The 18,832-nt window shown below is 39.9% G+C and overlaps 1 long non-coding RNA gene across 1 annotated transcript; it reads right to left on the minus strand.

Moving 5' to 3' along the window:
* Positions 1-1,491: 1,491 nt before the first annotated feature.
* LOC120311610 lies at positions 1,492-16,950 on the minus strand. Its single transcript, XR_005557673.1, has 3 exons — positions 16,727-16,950; positions 3,007-3,132; positions 1,492-2,177 (listed from the first exon to the last, which is right to left on the minus strand). It is a non-coding gene; the product is annotated as an uncharacterized LOC120311610 (long non-coding RNA).
* Between the last annotated feature and the right edge of the window lie 1,882 nt (positions 16,951-18,832).

The raw sequence follows: 18,832 nt of genomic DNA on the forward strand, positions 1-18,832 counted from the left end.
TGGCTGAATTTGATCACAATTGAAGGCAAATATATGTGTTCCAAGATAATGTTGCAAAATCCAACTTGAGTCAGTCTCCATAACCAAAGTTTTATTCTTCCAAGCTTTCAGACTGCTGGAGCCCATCATCAGGAAACCTCTCTCTCTCCAGAATATGTGCACTGGGTTGTTTTACTGATTATAGTTATATGGTGCCTGGTTGTAGTTTTTAGTTGTTAATTAGGATGTTGATGGGTGGCTTGTTTCCTTGTGCTGCTGTGTTCTCCGTTCCTAAGTACCTGATAAGCTGATGGTAAATCAGCACTCCTTTTCACTGATAAAGGGCCCATTTCCCAGGTTTCAATCATTTCTCTGGCTATTTTTGTCCTTGCTTGGCCAACAATCATAGTAGCTGTGAAATTGAATGCATATCCTTGTTCATTGCAGTGTGAGGCTACCAATGAGTTCAGGTCTTCTCATCCCACCAGATTGCAAGAAGATGAGCCCAATCCTCAAAGCTTGGAAAAATAAATCTTTGGTCCTAGTGACTGATTGGATCCTGAATTTGATCACCTTATAAAGCAATATTTCATTTTCACTTCCATGATTAGTCTGTTGTTTTGAATACTTTTGTCCAAAAAAGGAGTTCTGGGGATCTTGGACATGAGTTTTTACAATAATGTTGCAAGAAAGGAAAGATGTATTTCTTGGTTTGCAATTAAGTATGACCCACACTGACAAAAACCACAGTTATGATGAAAAAAGCACCTGCCTTTTGAGAACCTATGGACAAATGTAAGACACAGTTCAATTTGCATATTTATATTTACCCTGTTTCCTCTCAAGTTTTCTTAAACACGTCAAGAAATGACTGAGGCAGGAAATAACTTAATTTTCTGTTCTAAATTTGCTGCAGAGGAAGATGTTTGTAGTATTTTAAAAAGGATCAGGAAAGAGTCATAGCTAGTTCCTGTTTGTTTCCATCTTCTCTTCCCTCCATCTTTTTTGCCCCTCTCTGTGCTGCTAGAAGTATGCAAAACAAACCTCAGGTCAGCACATAAAACAAATACAAATAGCTTTGGATCAGATTCCATATCTGAAAATAATGTTGTCTGCTTCAGTAGTGGTCCTTAGTGGTAATTGCATTCTGTGTTAAATAAATACTTGACTCTAATGCAGTTCATATTCTGCTCCAACAGTTCTTTTCCTCATCTAGATTGTAGGAACCAAGCATGCATTCATTCAAACATCAGAAGACCGAATTATGAGTTATAATTGAGATGTCTAACTGTACCCCCTTTTTATGGAATGTTGGCTAAAATACAAGATGGTGAACCAAAGCAAAGACCAACAGTGCTTACTATATCCTTTAATTAACATTTGTAGGTATTGCATAATCATTTTAAATATTATAGTGAGTAATAGGCCATTAGATACACTGCTTTGAGTTCCTGGAGAAAGCATGAGATACAAATGTATAAGCAACTAAATGCCTGATAACAGGAAGTATATAGGACTAGATGTGAGCAACTAGCTGACCTCAAAAAAAAGGAGACTGAGACCTTGTGAGTACTTTGATGAGGGATCACCCACAAATATGAAGGTTAGACTAAAAAGTTGAAAAATATTTCAGAAGAAGGCAATGGAAAACTGTATTAGGTTATATTAAACTGTTTTAAGTATTGGGGAAGATTTAAATCAGTTTGTACGCCATGATCCTAAGTATTTTTCCAAAAGTGTAGTATCAAGCCTCCCTCTCATATCATGCTTTCTACTGGAAACCTCATGATGCTATCTGCAAAAACATTAGACAGCAGGGCTACATTCATGTGTTTCCACGTGCAATGTTGTTCTACTGCCATCACAGTCGCTCCACTTAACAACAACAGCTTACAGATAAATAAGATGGTTGCTGGATGAGTACAATCCAGTCTCCCACAAAATTGGTGATTTCCTCCCACAGTCTGACATCCTTGTTGAAAGTCTAGTGAATAAAAAATACATAGACATCTGCTTTCCATAGTAGCAAAGTCAGTCTGATGTTAAATTTTCTCGTCATTTCATATTATGGAGGTCCAGACAGTGGAAACTTCAGCTGCTGCCCATTCCACTAGGAAATTCTTCAGATTCCAAAGCTTTCCCAGAGCCTTGTTTCAACTATTTCACATTGTGCTCTTCCTATCTGGAAAGCAAGCCCACTGAGAAACAAGATAAAAATTGAATCAAAAAATTAGTGAATCATAAAAGTCATAGGGAAAGAGACAAATTGACTAATGGACTTAGATGAAAATTCAAGTTCTTTTATCTTACTAAAGCTGGGGAGAGAAATGACATAAGTAAAAGATATACTGGTCTCATTTGTTTTAAACAAAACATGTTTTGATTGCTTTCCCAGGCTTTCTCTATTAGTGAGTATGTTGACAGGTAAGAATACAGACTATAAAGAACAGAAACAAGATGAGCTGAGCTACAAAAAGGCATTATATAGAATGAAAATCTGCACCAAGAAACATTCATGTAGGACTTCCTGACTGAGCTTTTTCCTACTATTGAATTATAATGCTATCTATCCTCTCTTGAATTGGCAAAAAATTATACTAGCATAAAATTTACTGTCCCAATTGCTTCTGTTCCTAGAGCCTAACTCTTTTCTGATGCATACATAACCATGCCATAAATAGACCCGGCCATTTTTTTCCTGCCACTTTCTCATGATTGAGGTAGCTTCAGATTGTCCTTAGCCGAATCAGGGTTGAAGTAGTGCTTTGGTTCTCATTCTAACACCATCCTAGAGCAATCTCATGAACAGAATCTGTTAGGCTTTGCCATTTTGTAACTTGGAAGTCAAATACTACAGTAATTGAATGTGTGTTTGTGTGTATGTGTATTCTTCAGTTAATATGCTATGTTTTCACTAATCCTTAAACCAGCAGAAAAATATGGCTATATAATGTGTGCTGCTTGCTGCTGATCCCTATTCTGCCACAGTAATGAGGCTGGTGAATGCCACTGTCCTTGTTTACTTACTGCAGGCCAAAGTTACGAAAAGCATAGATAGATTTCCTTGACTTGGTTCCCACTTCTTCTGTCATCTGTCATCTTCTTGTCTCATCTTCTGTCACTGGAAAATCCATCACCCAAAGTTGTGTGATGCTGTGAAGACATTGTACATCATTAGTGAAGAAATAACTACAGCCCATCTCATGTACAGTCTGATGAAGGGCAACATACTGGAGATTATGGCCATGAGTTTAAGGGCAAGTGAGAACATGAACTTTAAGCATAGCTCAGAATTTAAGCAGAGCAGAATTTGTTGAACAGAATTACAGCCAGAAATCATTTGGTAACTGTGGGATATCTTGAACAAAGTGGCCTGAACATGATAAGTACATAATTTAAAAACATAGTTACAATAGGTATACATTCACTAAGATGTGGAAGATTCCTTGATTAAGATTGAATCCAAAGCATTGAGAGAGGAATTAGTGTTTACCTCCTGGTCTCTTTGAGAGGGCTACATTTGTATTTAGATTTGAAAGCAGAAAATCTTTTAAACAATGCAGAAATGTGCAAGTACTTACCTGCTTTTTCCTAAAACTTATCAAATTTGTAGACAATACCAAGCTGGTATTAATAATAACGTTGTAATTATATAATTGATATGGGGAACTTATCAAATTTGCAGATGACACTAAGCTGGCAGGACTAGCCAATACCCCAGAAGATAGGCTCAAGATCCAGAAGGATCTTGACAGACTTGAACACTGAGCCCTATCTAACAAAATGAAATTCAGTGGTGAGAAAAATAAAGTTTTACACTTAGGCAAGAAAAATCAAATGTACAGTTATACACTAGGTAGAACCTGGTTCAATTTTCAGTAACTGCAAAAAGTTATTGGAGTTTTAGTGGACAATAACTTAAATATGATCCAGCAGTGTGCTGCAGCCACCCAAAAAGCCAATACAATCCAAGGCTGCATGAACAGAGGAATAGAATCAAGATCACGTGAAATGTTAATGCCACTTTATAATGCCGTGGTAAGACCACACTTGGAATATTGCATCCAGTTTTGGTCACCACAATATAAAAGAGATGTTAGACTCTAGAAAGAGTGCAGAGAAGAGCAAGAAAGATGATTAAGGAGACTAAAACACATAAAAAACAGTTGTGGGAATAGGGTATGTCTAATGGAAAGAAGGACCAAATGGCATGATAGCAGTGTTCCAATATTTGAGAATATGCCACAAAGAAGAGGGGGTCAAACTATTTACCAAAGCACCAACAGGCAAGACAAGAAGCAATAGATTAAAACTAATCAAGGAGAGAACCGATTAAAACTAGGGAGAAATTTCCTGGCGTTGAGAACAATCAACCAGTGGAACAGCTTGCCTTCAGAAGTTGTGGGTTTTTATCACTGGAGGTTTTTAAAAAGAGATTGGACAACCATTTGTCTATATTGGTATAGGATCTCCTGCTTGTGGAGGGGATTGGGACTAGACCTCCAAGATCTCTTCTAATTTTGTTCTGTTAAAATTTCTGCATCTTTCTGTGATCTGCATCTTTTCTGGATCACACAGTTACCCACAGCACAATCCTGGGGTGGGTCGGAGAAATTCATTTGATTTAAGGAGTTGCAGATGGGTGCAAAATGAGCATTTACATGCTTTGAAGTACCTTCTTATCTTTGAATTTAAAATATGCAATATATGTAAAAGAGGTGGGCTTCAATTGTGTAGCCTCAACTCCATCTTTTCTCTTGAACACACACAAATACCCCCCTCTGGTGGATATACCTGATGTGGATAACTGAATGACTCCTGAAACAGGACCTGTTGGGAACAGCTGTCATGGCATTGTTTTGCTCATTGAGTGATTTCTTTGCTTGTTAAGCTTATTTGTTTAAATCTGATTAGTGGGTTGTAGATCGCTTTGACTGAAACATAGTCTTGGTCAAGGATACTATCCTATGAATCATTGTGGAAGGAATTGTGATAGGGACCCCTCCAGATTAGATCTGAATGAATAAATCAATATATAGATATGTAAAACCATTCTGAGTAGATGCAGAATAGATTTACATCAGCGCCAAGTGTTTCCATGCACTGAGATGATAAGAAACATCTCCCATTATCAGACAATACAGTAATGCAGAGAAACATGAATATCACCATCATCATTCTCAGTATTGTTTCAATAGCAGAGAAACTGCCATCTGCTCACTATAAAAGCAGCTTGTTTTCACATTGAAGCCAAACACCTTTTACAAATTACTCTGCATTCCCTACATTCTCAGCCTCTTTATATTGCTCAGATAGATCTCGGCTGGAGCCAGAGCAATTATGTTTCCCAATGATTCCCACTGATTTTGAATCCATCCGGTTCCTCCCATCCTCTCCGCCTCCAAATACATGATGTTTTTTGGTCTTACATAGCTTTTAGGCGACATCGTTGCTTTCATAACCAGACCAGACCAAAATTTTATTTTTCTCAGCTGAATTGCACACATGTAATACAGGCACATTCATGGTCTCTCTCTTAAACACACAGTTGCAGCTGCATTTTTATTGATTTTATTGGCTCAAGAGGATAAAAAAAAATAAGCCCCTTGGGTTACAGAATATAATATTGTGAAAAATGGCAGCACTTGGCCAACCTGATCTCTCCAAAGTCAGAACACAGAATATGTCAAAGACAGTCATGAAACTCCTATTAAAAGACTCAGAGGGATGGGAAAGCCAATGCCTAAGACCTGGAGCAGAGGAAAGCTGGAGCAGAGGAAAGCTATACCAACAGGGAGAACATTTTGAAGTTAGACAGCAGGTGACGAGTGCATTCACAAAATGGTAGCCATGAAAGCATTGCATTCACAAAATGGCTGCCAGTTGGAAAATACCCATTTATTAGAGTAGAAAGTCATCTTCTAACTTGCAAAGCACAAGGGTTCATTTTTCTGCTATAGGCTGGCTTCCTATATAAAATAATAATAAAGAGATCTTCTCACAATATACAATACACTTTTTTCACTTTGGTCAAATCAGATGTGAAATTCCAGAAGAATGAAGAATTCATCCCAGAGGATATCTTTGAAACGAAGGAGACCATATCAAAAACATTTTTTTCTTCAACTTAACAAAATGGTTATAGATTGATTATAAGATCAAGTTGTTCTTATTAAAGAATATTATCTGTGAAAGGGATTTTAAAAAATACAAGGAAAGATACAGACAAGATTCAGGTCCAGACTTTGAAATAAGGATAACATGAGGGACATCTGGATGGAGAGTGTCAAAAAATTCAGTATGACTGGGTGGTCAAAACCCCACCCCCCTTTTTTTTACAGTACATTTGAACTGCACTCACAGCTGCCACTTTGATATTTTTACACAGAGACAAATGTTCCTTATTAAAATTAAGGGAGAAAACGATTCACTGAGCCAGTATATCCCGTAAGTCATGTCTTTTTCTCCAAGACAATGATGAACAAACTAGCCAATCACATATTAGTGTACTAATCACAGTAAACATACATCTCTGTGCAAACCCTGAGATGGGGTTGGATGACAACTCAGCAGCTTTTGCAAATCCAAGAGAATTAGATTGAATAGACTATGTTTATTTAATCATGAGTAAGCATGCTACACAAATGCCACTACTGTGGATATTGTCTTCTTCGACTGGTACAGTAGTTAATAATTTGGTGCAATAAATGGCTATTTTATATTCCAACTTTAGGAGAATTGGGTCATATATATATAGCCAAATGGTACCTCCATTGTCAAGTGCAGTGGTTCTTAATCTGAGCAACTTTAAAATGGGTGGACTCCCAAAATCCTCCAGCCATGGAGAAACACTGGACACTGGTCAAGATGGAAATAGACTGTGCTTGGGAATGCCCAGATTTGCAGAAATAGCAAGTTGCTGCTCCTCTTGCCCCACTTCCCCTGAGTAGTTTCTTCAGGGCCACTGAATGTGGGCTGACTGCTGCAGAGTGATAAGGCTGGCTTCTGACTTTGTGATGTAGGTGCTCATTTCTCTATTCCCCCTTGCTCCTACCTAACCCATACAGGTTATTGTGTCACATGGAGCACAAATATCCTACACGCATGTCTCTTGATCCATAATGACGGAATACCACCATAATAAAGTAACAGTTTGAAGATCTTTCGCAAAATAGCCAATCTAGACAATATTTTTGGTAGGTTAGCTAGTTTATGGCTGAATTGTGCAAAGCCAGGCCAACCCATGGTGGTGCGGTAGTTAGAATGCCAGCAATTTGGCAGTTCTGTTCTCACCAGCTCAGGTTGACTCAGCCTTCTATCCTTCCGAGGTTGGTAAAATGAGGACCCAGATTGTTGGGGACAGTATACTGACTTTGTAAACTGCTTAGACAGGGCTATAAAGCATTATGAAGCGACATATAAGTCTAAGTACTATTGCCATTGCTATGTCTAATGATAGCGAAAAATCACAAGGAAAGGGAAATGAGAGGGACTATCCTAGACAGCAAACAATTCTCTATTGCACATCTTATTTCTAAAATTTATTATTTTTATTCGTATCCAATAATGTTCCAGATAAAGCTGCCATGAAAGGTATCAGCTAGTCCTTTATGTTCTGTCTTTCTCCCAGTCTGACGGCTTTTCCAATGAGTGAAGTTTTCAGCATGCAAAAAAATTTTAATTGGCAAGCTTGTATTCTCTCCTGGCACTAGTCACCAGTCCATTTGCCAACAGACCAAGAGCGAGAAAACGTTTGATCTTGGCAAGCAAATAGCTCAGGGAGGAAGCTTGTATTACCGGCACTAATTTAGACTTCGAGAAATTGAGAAGGTAGAATTCTTGAGACGGGAGGCTCTTCTCTACTTCAGAAAGATATTGGCAAGAATTTATTTTCTTTTCCCTTTGATTTTTTTCCCTCCTGTTGCTGGAATGGCATGGGCAAGGGGTGGAGGTAGTTTAATCATTTTCAGTCTTGCCCTCATGCTATTCAATATTTCTGTGCTCCTTCTCCATGTTCAGACCTGCTTTTCCTACTGTATACAGCCTCTTGTGCTTTGCTCCCATAGACCTATCTTTTCCTCAAGTTATTTTGGGAATCTGCAGCCACCACCTTTTTCTCCCACCCTGACAAACTGTTCCTTGTAGATCAGTTTCTCAAGTTCATCATCTTTCAGATGTGTGGACTTCAGCTCCCTAATTCCCCAGCTAATCCCAGTGATTGAAGCTCAGCCCTTTTTATTAATTGCTTTCCAGAAGCTAATGAAAATCTTTTTTTAGGAGGGCTTTCAATCTGTATTCCTTTTGGTCTTTCAAATTTAGGTGTCTGAACTATGTTTTCTTGCTTCTATAGAAGTTCTTCAATTATTTGGCTTGTTTTATTCTTCTGCATTTTGAGGGCTGAGGTTATGCACTTAGATCTATAAAAAGTCTACCTCAAGTCAAGTTTAACTGCTGATGAATATCAACATATAGACATTTTTTTGGCCATTTCTATATTGTGGCCAAATACAGCATATTCAAATATAGCATAACAATGGGTATTTTTGCTATTTTCAGGAAAAAAAACCATGGCAAATCACAGTCATGTGACTATGGAACATTGCAACAAAGGAAATGTGAGCAGTTGCCAAATGTCTAAAATGCAGTCATATGACTGTGGGGGGGGGGCGGGAGAGCATGTGGCAGTTGTAACTGAGGAGAGGTTGTGAGTACTATAGCTTTTTTGATTTCCCTCATAACTTTGAATGGTCATTAAGCAACCAGTCATAAGTTGATGATTACCCTTAGGCATCCCTTATCATGTCAATGGGTAACAGTATCTCTCCTGTGTGAAGAGACATTTTGACAGAGGAATAAAGGGATCAGGAAAGCTTTTCCTTAACATACTGATAAATGGAGCCCACTAAATCTACCTATTCCATTTTCCAAATTCTGTAACTTTACCCCTTTCCTTTTCAACAAATCTAACTAATAAGGCTTAGTTGTGATCAGCTGTTAGGAGTTGAGAGCTTTTGAGCAGAGATATCCTGTGCTGATTGCCATGTGTCCTCTGGAATATAGAGAATAACTCTCCTTGTTTCCCAGATCCTGTGGCTGATCTCTATGTCAGCTTCTCTGACAAACTCCCATAGGAATGTAAGACTTCTTGGCTTAACCTCTATCAGTTGTGTTGCCACAGCCTGGGGCAAATTCTGCATTAGTTGTATCATGGAATTCTGCAAATTGGTCATTGGTGCATCCACTTGTTGCTGGTGTTGCAACAATGCTGCAGCCAGCTGTTTGGCAGATAGCCAAATTCCTTGAGGACTAAAATTCATCTCCTCTTTGAAAGAGAATATGAGATTTGCAAGTTTGAGAACAACTTTCACAGATAAACCAGATAGGAAACACAACTAGATGAGCTTATTCTCTACTTTATTATAAATTACATTAATAGAATTTTGTATCTCTGAAAGTACAAATCTCCCATTGTCTCCTTTACCACTTGAGCTTGTTTCTCCACCCATTATGCATCTGTGGGCTATGGTCTCTCTTATCTGCCTGTCCTTAGGAATATCTCTTCATCTGTTTCTCAAAATCTTTCCCACATACCATTAGACTTGTGCCTTCTCTTCACAAAACAGCTTACTACAAAAAGTTATTCATGTAAAAAAAGCTATATTCTGTGTTTGTGTCTGATAGTACAAAACCTATTTCTTATCTGATTTATATTCTCTTTTCCTCTTTGGTTCATAATTCAATATACAAGCTGAGCAATTATGTACTTTTCCTATGAGGGATTTTTGCAATATAGCCACTAGATGGAGTATAATGTAAGGTACCAATTTGGTCCACTGTTTGCTAGTACATAAATAAAAAGTATACCTCTGTACACAATATGCTTAAATACAGTTATGCTGAAATCAATTGGGAGGCAGTCTTCTGCACTGGTATTGCCCAGGTATGTGGACATCAGCACCCGGAATGGCTACATCAAGAATTCTGGAAGTTGGAACCCACAAATCTAGAATAAATCTGTGTTTGGGGAAAACTAGTCTAAGATTATTCTGGAAAATATAGAAGCTATTTACTAACAGTCATGTAACTTTTAAATTATTTATTTCATTTCTTGGTTTCACATGTGATTGTGCTTTTTAACATTTTTGCCATATGCTAAATAAATAAATAAGATGTGATTGGGTTTTGAGTTTGGAACTAAGTTCTCAGAAATGTTTTTACTCAGGCATGAAGATTCTGCATTTGGGGACTATCATAAATCTCTCATCTTAACATATCTCACAAGCTCCTATTTTACTGGAGCTCAGTTTTTCCATGCATGATAATGATTGTATGCTTGGAAGAAAACTGGGAAGAATGAATCAGATCTAAGAGTCTGTGGAAATACTGTGCTAAAAATAATATAATCCTTTATTCCCTGGACAAGCCTTGAGAGCCTTTCTAAATTCCTCAAATCATTGATGTTCACCCTAACTATAACAAGAGAATATTACAGTGAATCACATTGGTTCCTGATAGATTTCCAGAATCAGTTTAACATGTATGCCATGTTATTATATAAAACCTAAAAATGATGTATGATTGAAGTTTCTGTGTAAGGAACCAGTTTGGATATTTTCTCTCATGTTGCTGAATTACAACTCCCAATATTCCTCATGCGTGGCCACAAGGGAATATTGGAGTCAGTGCAATATAATGCATACACCTTCGAAAGTGGATGAGAGAGGTTCAATTTCTGCTGAGCCATTGGGTTCTACATGGGTTACTTTGGACAGTCATTATTCCTGAACCTATCTTATCTCACAGGATTGTTGATAATACTGCTGTGTTAAGGGTGAAAAAATGGGTGGATTTCTTCCATTTATTTTATTTATTTATTTATTTTCAGTGTTTATATGCCGCCCAATCCCAAAGGACTCAGGGCGGCGTACAAAGTTAAAACAATGATAAAACAATAAAATAAAGCAGTCATACCGCGAGTCCGATCATATCCTGGCCCCCCGGGGACATTAGCCCCAGGCCTGCCGGAACAGGAGGGTTTTAACGGCCTTCTTAAAGGCTGGCAGGGTGGGAGTAGTTCGAACCTCGGGGGGAAGTTGATTCCACCAGGTCGGAGCCACCACAGAAAAGGCCCTTCCCCGAGGGCCCGCCAGCCGACATTGTTTGGCCGACGGGACCTGAAGGAGGCCCAATCTATGGGACCTCACCGGTCTCTGGGAGCTGTGTGGCAGAATGCGGTCCTGTAAGTAACCTGGCCCTATGCCATGAACACCTTGAATTGCATCCGGAGACCCACAGGAAGCCAGTGCAGCTCACGGAGGATAGGTGACACTTGGGCGTACCTTGGCGGCCCACAATCGCTCTCGCGGCTGCGTTCTGAACCAACTGCAGCCTCCGAACGCTCTTCAAGGGTAGCCCCATGTAGAGTGCATTACAGTAATCCAGTCTTGAAGTGACAAGGGCATGAGTGACTGTGAGTAAAGCCTCCCGGTCCAAATAAGGCCGCAACTGGTGCACTAGGCGAACCTGTGCAAAGGTCCCCCTGGCCACAGCCGATAGATGTTGTTCCAGATTTAGCTGTGAGTCCAGGAGGACACCCAAGTTGCGTGCCTGCACTGAGGGAGGTAAATTTGCCCCCCCAGGACTAAAGATGGACCATCCAGGTGGCCTTTGGGAGGCAAGACCCAGAGCCACTCGGTCTTGTCAGGGTTGAGTCTAAGCCTGTTCACCCCCATCCAGAACCTTACATCTTCCAGGCACCGGCACATCACGTCGACTGCTTCACTGAAAGGACACGGGGTGGAGATATATAATTGGGGATCATCCGCGTACTGATGATACCTCACCCCGTGTCGCCGAATGATCTCACCCAGCGGTTTCATGTAGATGTTAAAAAGGAGGGGGGACAGGACCGAGCCCTGAGGCACCCCATGTTCGAGGCGCCTAGGGGTCGATCTCTGTCCGCCCGCCAACACCGACTGCGACCTGTCAGAGAGGTAGGAGGAGAACCACCGCAATACGGTGCCGCCCACCCCCATCTCTCCGAGACGACGCAGAAGAATACCATGGTCGATGGTATCGAAAGCCGCTGAGAGGTCAAGAAGCACCAGGATAGAGGAATGACCCCTATCCCGGGCTCGCCAGAGGTCATCGGTCAGTGCGACCAAAGCATTCTCAGTGCTGTAGCCGGGCCTGAAACCAGATTGAAAAGGGTCCAGATAATTGGTTTCATCCAAGGATCGCAAGAGTTGAGACGCCACCACCTTCTCTACAACCTTCCCCACAAAGGGGAGGTTGGAGACGGGACGAAAGTTCTTCAAAACAGCTGGGTCCAGGGAAGGCTTCTTGAGGAGGGGCCTCACCACCGCTTCCTTTAAAGGTTGCGGGAAAGACCCCTCCATCAAGGAAGCATTGATTATCGCCTGGAGCCAGCCTCGTGTCATCTCCCTACTGGCAGAACCAGCCAGGAGGGGCACGGGTCCAATAAACAGGTGGCGGCATTCATTGCCCTCATGGCCTTGTCCACTTCATCAGGGGTCACAGGCTCAAACTCGCTCCAGATAATATGACTAAGACCAGCCTCTGGCAACTCGGCTGGCACTGCCCAGTCAGAGTCCAGGTCCCTCTGAATCTGAGCGATTTTGTCCAAAAGAAACTGAACAAACTCCTCAGCTCTCCCCTGCAAGGGTTCCTCCGCCTCCTCCACTTTAAGAAGGGAGCAGGTCACCCTAAACAAGGCGGCCGGGCAAGATTCTGCGGACGCAATAAGTGCAGAAAAGTGAACACGCTTTGCCGCTCTTATCGCCACTAAATAAGTCCTAAGATAGGCTCTTAATAGTGATCGGTCAGATTCAGAGTTACTGGCCCTCCAACGTCGCTCTAGACGTCTCTTGTGGCGCTTCATCTCCCGGAGCTCCTCAGTAAACCAAGGCGCCCTCCGGGGACCACCACCACAGAGAGGTCGCAAAGGCGCAATTCAATCCAGGGCCCCGGACGCCGCCTCATTCCAGGCCGCAACCAGGGACCCGGACGAGTTGTGGACAAGGGAGTCAGGTATTTCCCCAAGCTCCTCCTGGAACCGATCTAGGTCCATTAGGCGCCTGGGGCGGAACCACCTAGTCGTTCCCTCTCCCTGCGATGGGGGAGTGATGCTCTGAAGTCCAGCCTCAATAGGAAATGATCTGTCCATGACAAGGGCGAGATCTCTATTCCCCTTAATTCCAGATCATGTCTCCATTGCCCCAAGAGAAACACAAGGTCGAGTGTGTGACCACCCCTATGGGTCAGATCCTGAATTACCTGGGTCAGGTCCATGGTTGCCAGGGAAGCCATGAACTCCTGCGCCGCCCCTGAGCGATCGCCGAGTGATGGTAGGTTAAAGTCCCCCAGTACTATAAGTCTGGGGAACTCCACCGCCAACCCGGCTACTGACTCCAGCAACGCAGGCAGGGCTGTTGCAATGCAGCTGGGAGGTAGGTACGTCAGCAGCAAGCCCAACTGAACCCGTGAACCCAACTTCAATAGGAGGGACTCACACCCACCCACCTCCGGGGCAGGAATCCCACGAGGACTCAAGGACTTCCGAGCGATGACTGCCACTCCCCCACCCCTGCCCTGATGTCGAGGCTGATGAAGCACCACAAACCCGTCCGGGCACATCTCCGAGAGGGAAACACCCCCCTCAGCCCAGCCAGGTTTCGGTTATACATGCCAGGTCCTCCCCGCTGTCCAATATTAAATCACAGACAAGGGGGGCTTTGCTGACAACGGACCTGGCATTAAGCAACAGCAGCCTACAATTAGGGCCCTGTACTCCCCTGTCACCAGTACTACAGGATGAGCCTTTTGAGGGGCCGGAACAAGGAATCGCTCTAACATAAGTAAATTAGAAAGGCTGCCTGAGTTAGAAGATAGGAACCTTCTAAGGTGGTGCTGTCTGATAACTTTTGAAAGAAAGATAGTCAGAAAATAAGCTCTCCTCCTTTTGATGTGCACAATGCTATCATACAATGTTTGCTGTTTACCAAAAGAGGGAAAGGTTTTGCCATTGGGAAAAGGCTGACTGAGACACGTTTTTCTGATCAGAGCAAATTTAAAAGTTGAAATCCTCTTTAAATCCCAGAGAGTTTTTTTTTTAAAATGAGAAGAGACAAAATATTTACAGAACAAAATTGATAAATCTTCATGTTTTACAAGAGCCATAGTAACACTTTAAAAGCCCTACTTTTTCAAGATGGGGTTGTGGGTGTTTCATTGCTGGAGATTTTCAAGAAAAGATTGGACAGCCATTTGTCCAGGATGGTATAAGGGTTCCTGATTTGAGCAGGGGGTTGAACAAGACCTCCAAGGTCCCTTCCAGCCCTATGAGTCTATAAAATAAGTTCTATGACTTTATCAAAATATTGTACTGAAATGATAGCAGGGATTAGAAATTAATATATGCTCAGATCTCTGATGACCATGTAGTGTAGCAGATCATGACATGCTACATAAGTACCTGGGATTTGAGGAAGTTGTTTCAATCCCAACTTTATTGAATAGCAAATTGATAAGAGTAATCAATACTAAAATAATTGTCCCTCTGATATTTAATTATGAATTCTTTCTTTTGGGGCTGACTTGCTGGCAACACCAAATTTAATATCCTCCTTAGTATCTATTGTTTCTTTCTGATTATTGGGAAGATGCAATCAACTGGTAAATGAAGTCTGTTCCATACCTTAGCTATGTCATATCTGTCCACGGTTTAGGAAGCAAGGAAATATCATGATCCATACAGATCATGTAGCAGGTAAGAAAGAAGTGAAGTCTCCTTCAACCTTAGATCTTGAGAAAAGGCTAAGGAGGCTGTTAGCTCATTTGAGAAGTTGAAGGAAATATCCCAAATGAAGGCAGTGACAAACCACTTCCAGACTAGTATCACAAAAACTACATAAATATATTCACTAAATAACCAAGAGTTGAGCCTTACTTGTAGAAGTGTTTATCTTTAAAGGACACTTCCATATGGTTTTCTTAGCAGCAGTATTGTTGCTGTTGTTGTTGTTAAAATGGTTTGTTGTTACCTTCCTCAGGGATTATTTTTTAACATTTGCCTAAAAGCCTGCCTTGCCTGGGTTTTTAATATTAATTGGCTAATTTAATATTATTATCCAAATAATAACCAGGTTTGAGTCTGGTTAGTTTTCAAGACCAAAGCCAAGTCTGAACCTTCTGAGAATTTAAAATAAAAATCTCGATCAATATCTGAGACTGTACAATAATTAATTTTTGGATTTTGCTAGCTAACCTATTTACATATGTAGACCAGGTTTCAGTTACTTCATATGAAGTTACTGCAAAATTTTGCATATCAAATGTGATTGGAATATTAGTTTAGTGTCAGAGTTAACAACTTTGGTAACATATCTAAAGTATTTGAAAATGTTGATTTATAATGATTGAAAGCAATATCTGAGACTTATCCAATTTTTTTGTAGATGTCTCAATGACAATCTGTTTTTAATCCATTCTCAATAAATATTTCCTTGCTATAGATTTTCATCTGGCAAATATTAGAAATTCTATTGAAAATCTTCCTTAAAAGGGAAACAATATTTCTATCCATTGGGATGGATTTGTAAATGTAGTTACTACATCAAACTTGAACACATTGCTTTAATTTTCCACTTTCTATAGTAACAACCCCCCTCTTGCCGATTCTTAATGCAAAGGAATTTTATTCTGTCCTTATGTCAACTCTTCTCTTACACAACTGGCAACAGAAAGACAAGCCAAGTGTTGCGTACCATGGAAAAAAATGTAAGTAACATCATGATTTAATTAAGTAGATAATGAAATTCTATGCAAAATATAGAACACATTTTGGGCATATTGTATGATGAAGGATTATAATGTACTCTCTTTTACAAAAGTCTCATGGTGACTGGATTAGGAAAATGAGGTGAACAACTTTGTCTTTTGGCTCTTATTTGCAGGCAATGTGAACTGATTACAGCCAGTTGAGCTGGCTTGTTTCTAGGAGAGAGAACAGAAAAGCAGCATGAAAAAAACATGATGTAAAAAGATGCAGTTGTGCCTCTAGATGATAGGTTGGCTTTAACTGTTTTGATCCTGACCATGGATTTTATGTAATTACAATAAGCAATGTTTTTAATTGGGTTTACATCTGCTGTTTTCAAACCCAATTATGTAGTACAGAATTGTATCTAGCATAGTGTCAGTTGATTAGAGTAGTTTTTAAGTCCTAGAAATAAACAAATAAGCAAAGAAATAAGTTGATTAGAGTAGTTTTTAAGTCCTAGAAATAAACAAATAAGCAAAGAAATAAGCATAGCAATATACCAAAAGATTAGATGCAGGTGTAAGGGAAATTAAAAAAAAGTCAAGATGGCAGCTGGATCATGTAGTTGAAACTCTGCTCTTTTTTAACATATATTTTCATGTTCCCTCTAATCAATGGAACTAAAAAGTGTTTTACTACTTAATGGTGTTGAGCTGGCCTTGCTATTTAAAGATGACCCAGAGTTTTTTTAAGGACCATGACCTTCAGTCTTCACACTGGAGCTTGTGGTCCTTCATATAGATATAGCCTTTGTTCCATACTTAGTTTGGAAGTGTTTGTTTTGTGTCTACTCATATAATTGCTCAGAGACCTTTCTTGTCTTTATCTTTGACACCTGAGGTCAGAAAGAAAAATCCACCATTACTTACTCCTGCTTGGATAATGCAATAATCCATCATTACTTACTCCTGCTTGGAGAGTGGCAGTGGAATCTCTGTGGTGGAGACACTGCCTGGTTCCCATGCTGTTTCCCCTGGAGAGATGCTGTGAAATCTGATGAGGCAGGAGCAAATCCTTCCGTGGAATACTTAGTAAACAATCTTGATAAAATCTTAAGTATGGGACATTGGCTATTTTTTTGTTTGTGGTTTTGGCCTCTTTGCTTGGTATTTTCAGAAAATTGTAGTAACTTCTTGACTTCCTGAGTTCAGCTTGCCAGTGCCAATGTATCATACAGGCTTTGCATTGATTTCTGATGAGCAATGCCTAAAGTACATAATAGTTTCTTATTGTTACACCACCCACTTCTGCATATTCTTGAAGCAGAGTTGCTGGGATTTGATTGCTAGAACACTGGAGACTTATGGGACTTTTATAAAACCTATGTTAGGTAAAATTATGCATAAATGGAACCAGTAGAAAGTCTTATACAGTGTGTAGAGCTTCAGAGAGAAACATAAATCTCTCATTTGAAGACTGCACCATCTAAGACTCCCCCGTTTTTATCATTCTCTCTGTGTAATCATATCCCTATTTGCACAAACATGCCCTAGCAGCCTCTGTTTTCTGTCATGTCCCCACAATGTTTCCTTTCTCTGATACAAGGCTACGTTGTCTTAGTTGTTTCAGCATTAAAAAATGCCCCCTTCCTTCCAGCACTATCCAAGAGTAGCCTTAAACTTTTTCACCTGGGAGGGAATCAGTTGACTGCAGTGTTGTGAAATGGAGTGTGATAGAGTTCAGCAGTTAGTGTCATGCTGATACAGTTTTCTTTCAACTGAAAGATAGCTGATAACATGGTAGTATGAAAATGCTTTAGACTTGTATGTCTTCTGTCAGCACACCTTTTTGGAATTAAACTTCATTGAAACAATGAGATTTACATCTGAGTAGGCATTATAGGATTGCAATACAAATAGTCCTCAACTTACAGCAGAAACTTTAGTTACCATCAAAATTACAGCATTGAAAAATGTGACTTATGACCGTTTTTCACAGTTACGTCCTTTGTAGCAGCCCCATGATCATGTTATCAAAATTTAGGTGTTTGGCAACTGGTTCATATTTATGACAGTTGCTGTGTCCCAAGGTCAAGTGATTACCTTTTGTGACCTTCTGACAAGCAAAGTCAATGGTGGGGCCAGATTCACTTAACAACCGTGTTACTAACTTATCAACTACAGTAATTCAGTTAACAACTGCAGCAAGAAAGGTCATAAAATGGTGCAAACTCACTTAACAAATGTCTCATTTAACAGAAATTTGGGGCTCAATTGTGGTCGTAAGTCGAGGACTACCTCTATTAATTAGGCAGAAAGGTACTTTCTGAAGCAGCAGTTTCTGCATGGCTTCTATTTATTGCTAAAATAAAGAAAAGAAATATCCCTCCTGTTTTTTTTTAGCCATATGTATATAAATGTTACCGTCAATATGTGAAAATTAGGCATTTTATAGAATGCCTAAGGAATCTATAGAATGCCAAAAATGGGACATCAAAGTATGAAATGCTTTAATATTTCACACATTTCCTAAGCATTTTATGCAATGCCAAAAGACAAACCAGCAAAGTATAAAATGTTCAAACTAAAATGCCATTCTGGCCTTTCTTGTTGCAACAAGTAAGTCAATACTGCTCTTTTTATCTTTTTGTTTTAAGTAAGAAAATTCTGTATTTTATTTTGCATATCTTCTTTCATTTTCATATACTTCTTTTCAGTAAATGGTTAAGGTTAACCCTTAACCCTTTTCATGACTCTCTTTTCATATTTTGCCTAAATAGTTCTTGTCATTCTGCAAAATGCCTAAGTATTATATACGATATCTAGGGAAAATATTAAAATAACACGGACATTTCATAATTTACCTAAAAATGTTACACATTCTATGTTTCCTAGGGATTCTGTACAATGCCAGCTTTTCACACATTGCTAGTAACAAACAATACAACTAGGCTATTAAAAGTTGGTTGGCTTGTGTCAGCTAGCATCTTTCTACTTACTCTGTCTCACAGGATTGTTGTGAATAAAAACAATAAAAATCTCACTCAATCTTCAAGGGAAGAGTAAGTCACAA

Source organism: Crotalus tigris, unplaced genomic scaffold (genome assembly GCF_016545835.1).
Source record: "Crotalus tigris isolate CLP2741 ecotype Arizona unplaced genomic scaffold, ASM1654583v1 scf7180000018371.15429387391:27106975, whole genome shotgun sequence".
In the NCBI taxonomy this organism is placed as follows: Eukaryota; Metazoa; Chordata; class Lepidosauria; order Squamata; family Viperidae; genus Crotalus; species Crotalus tigris.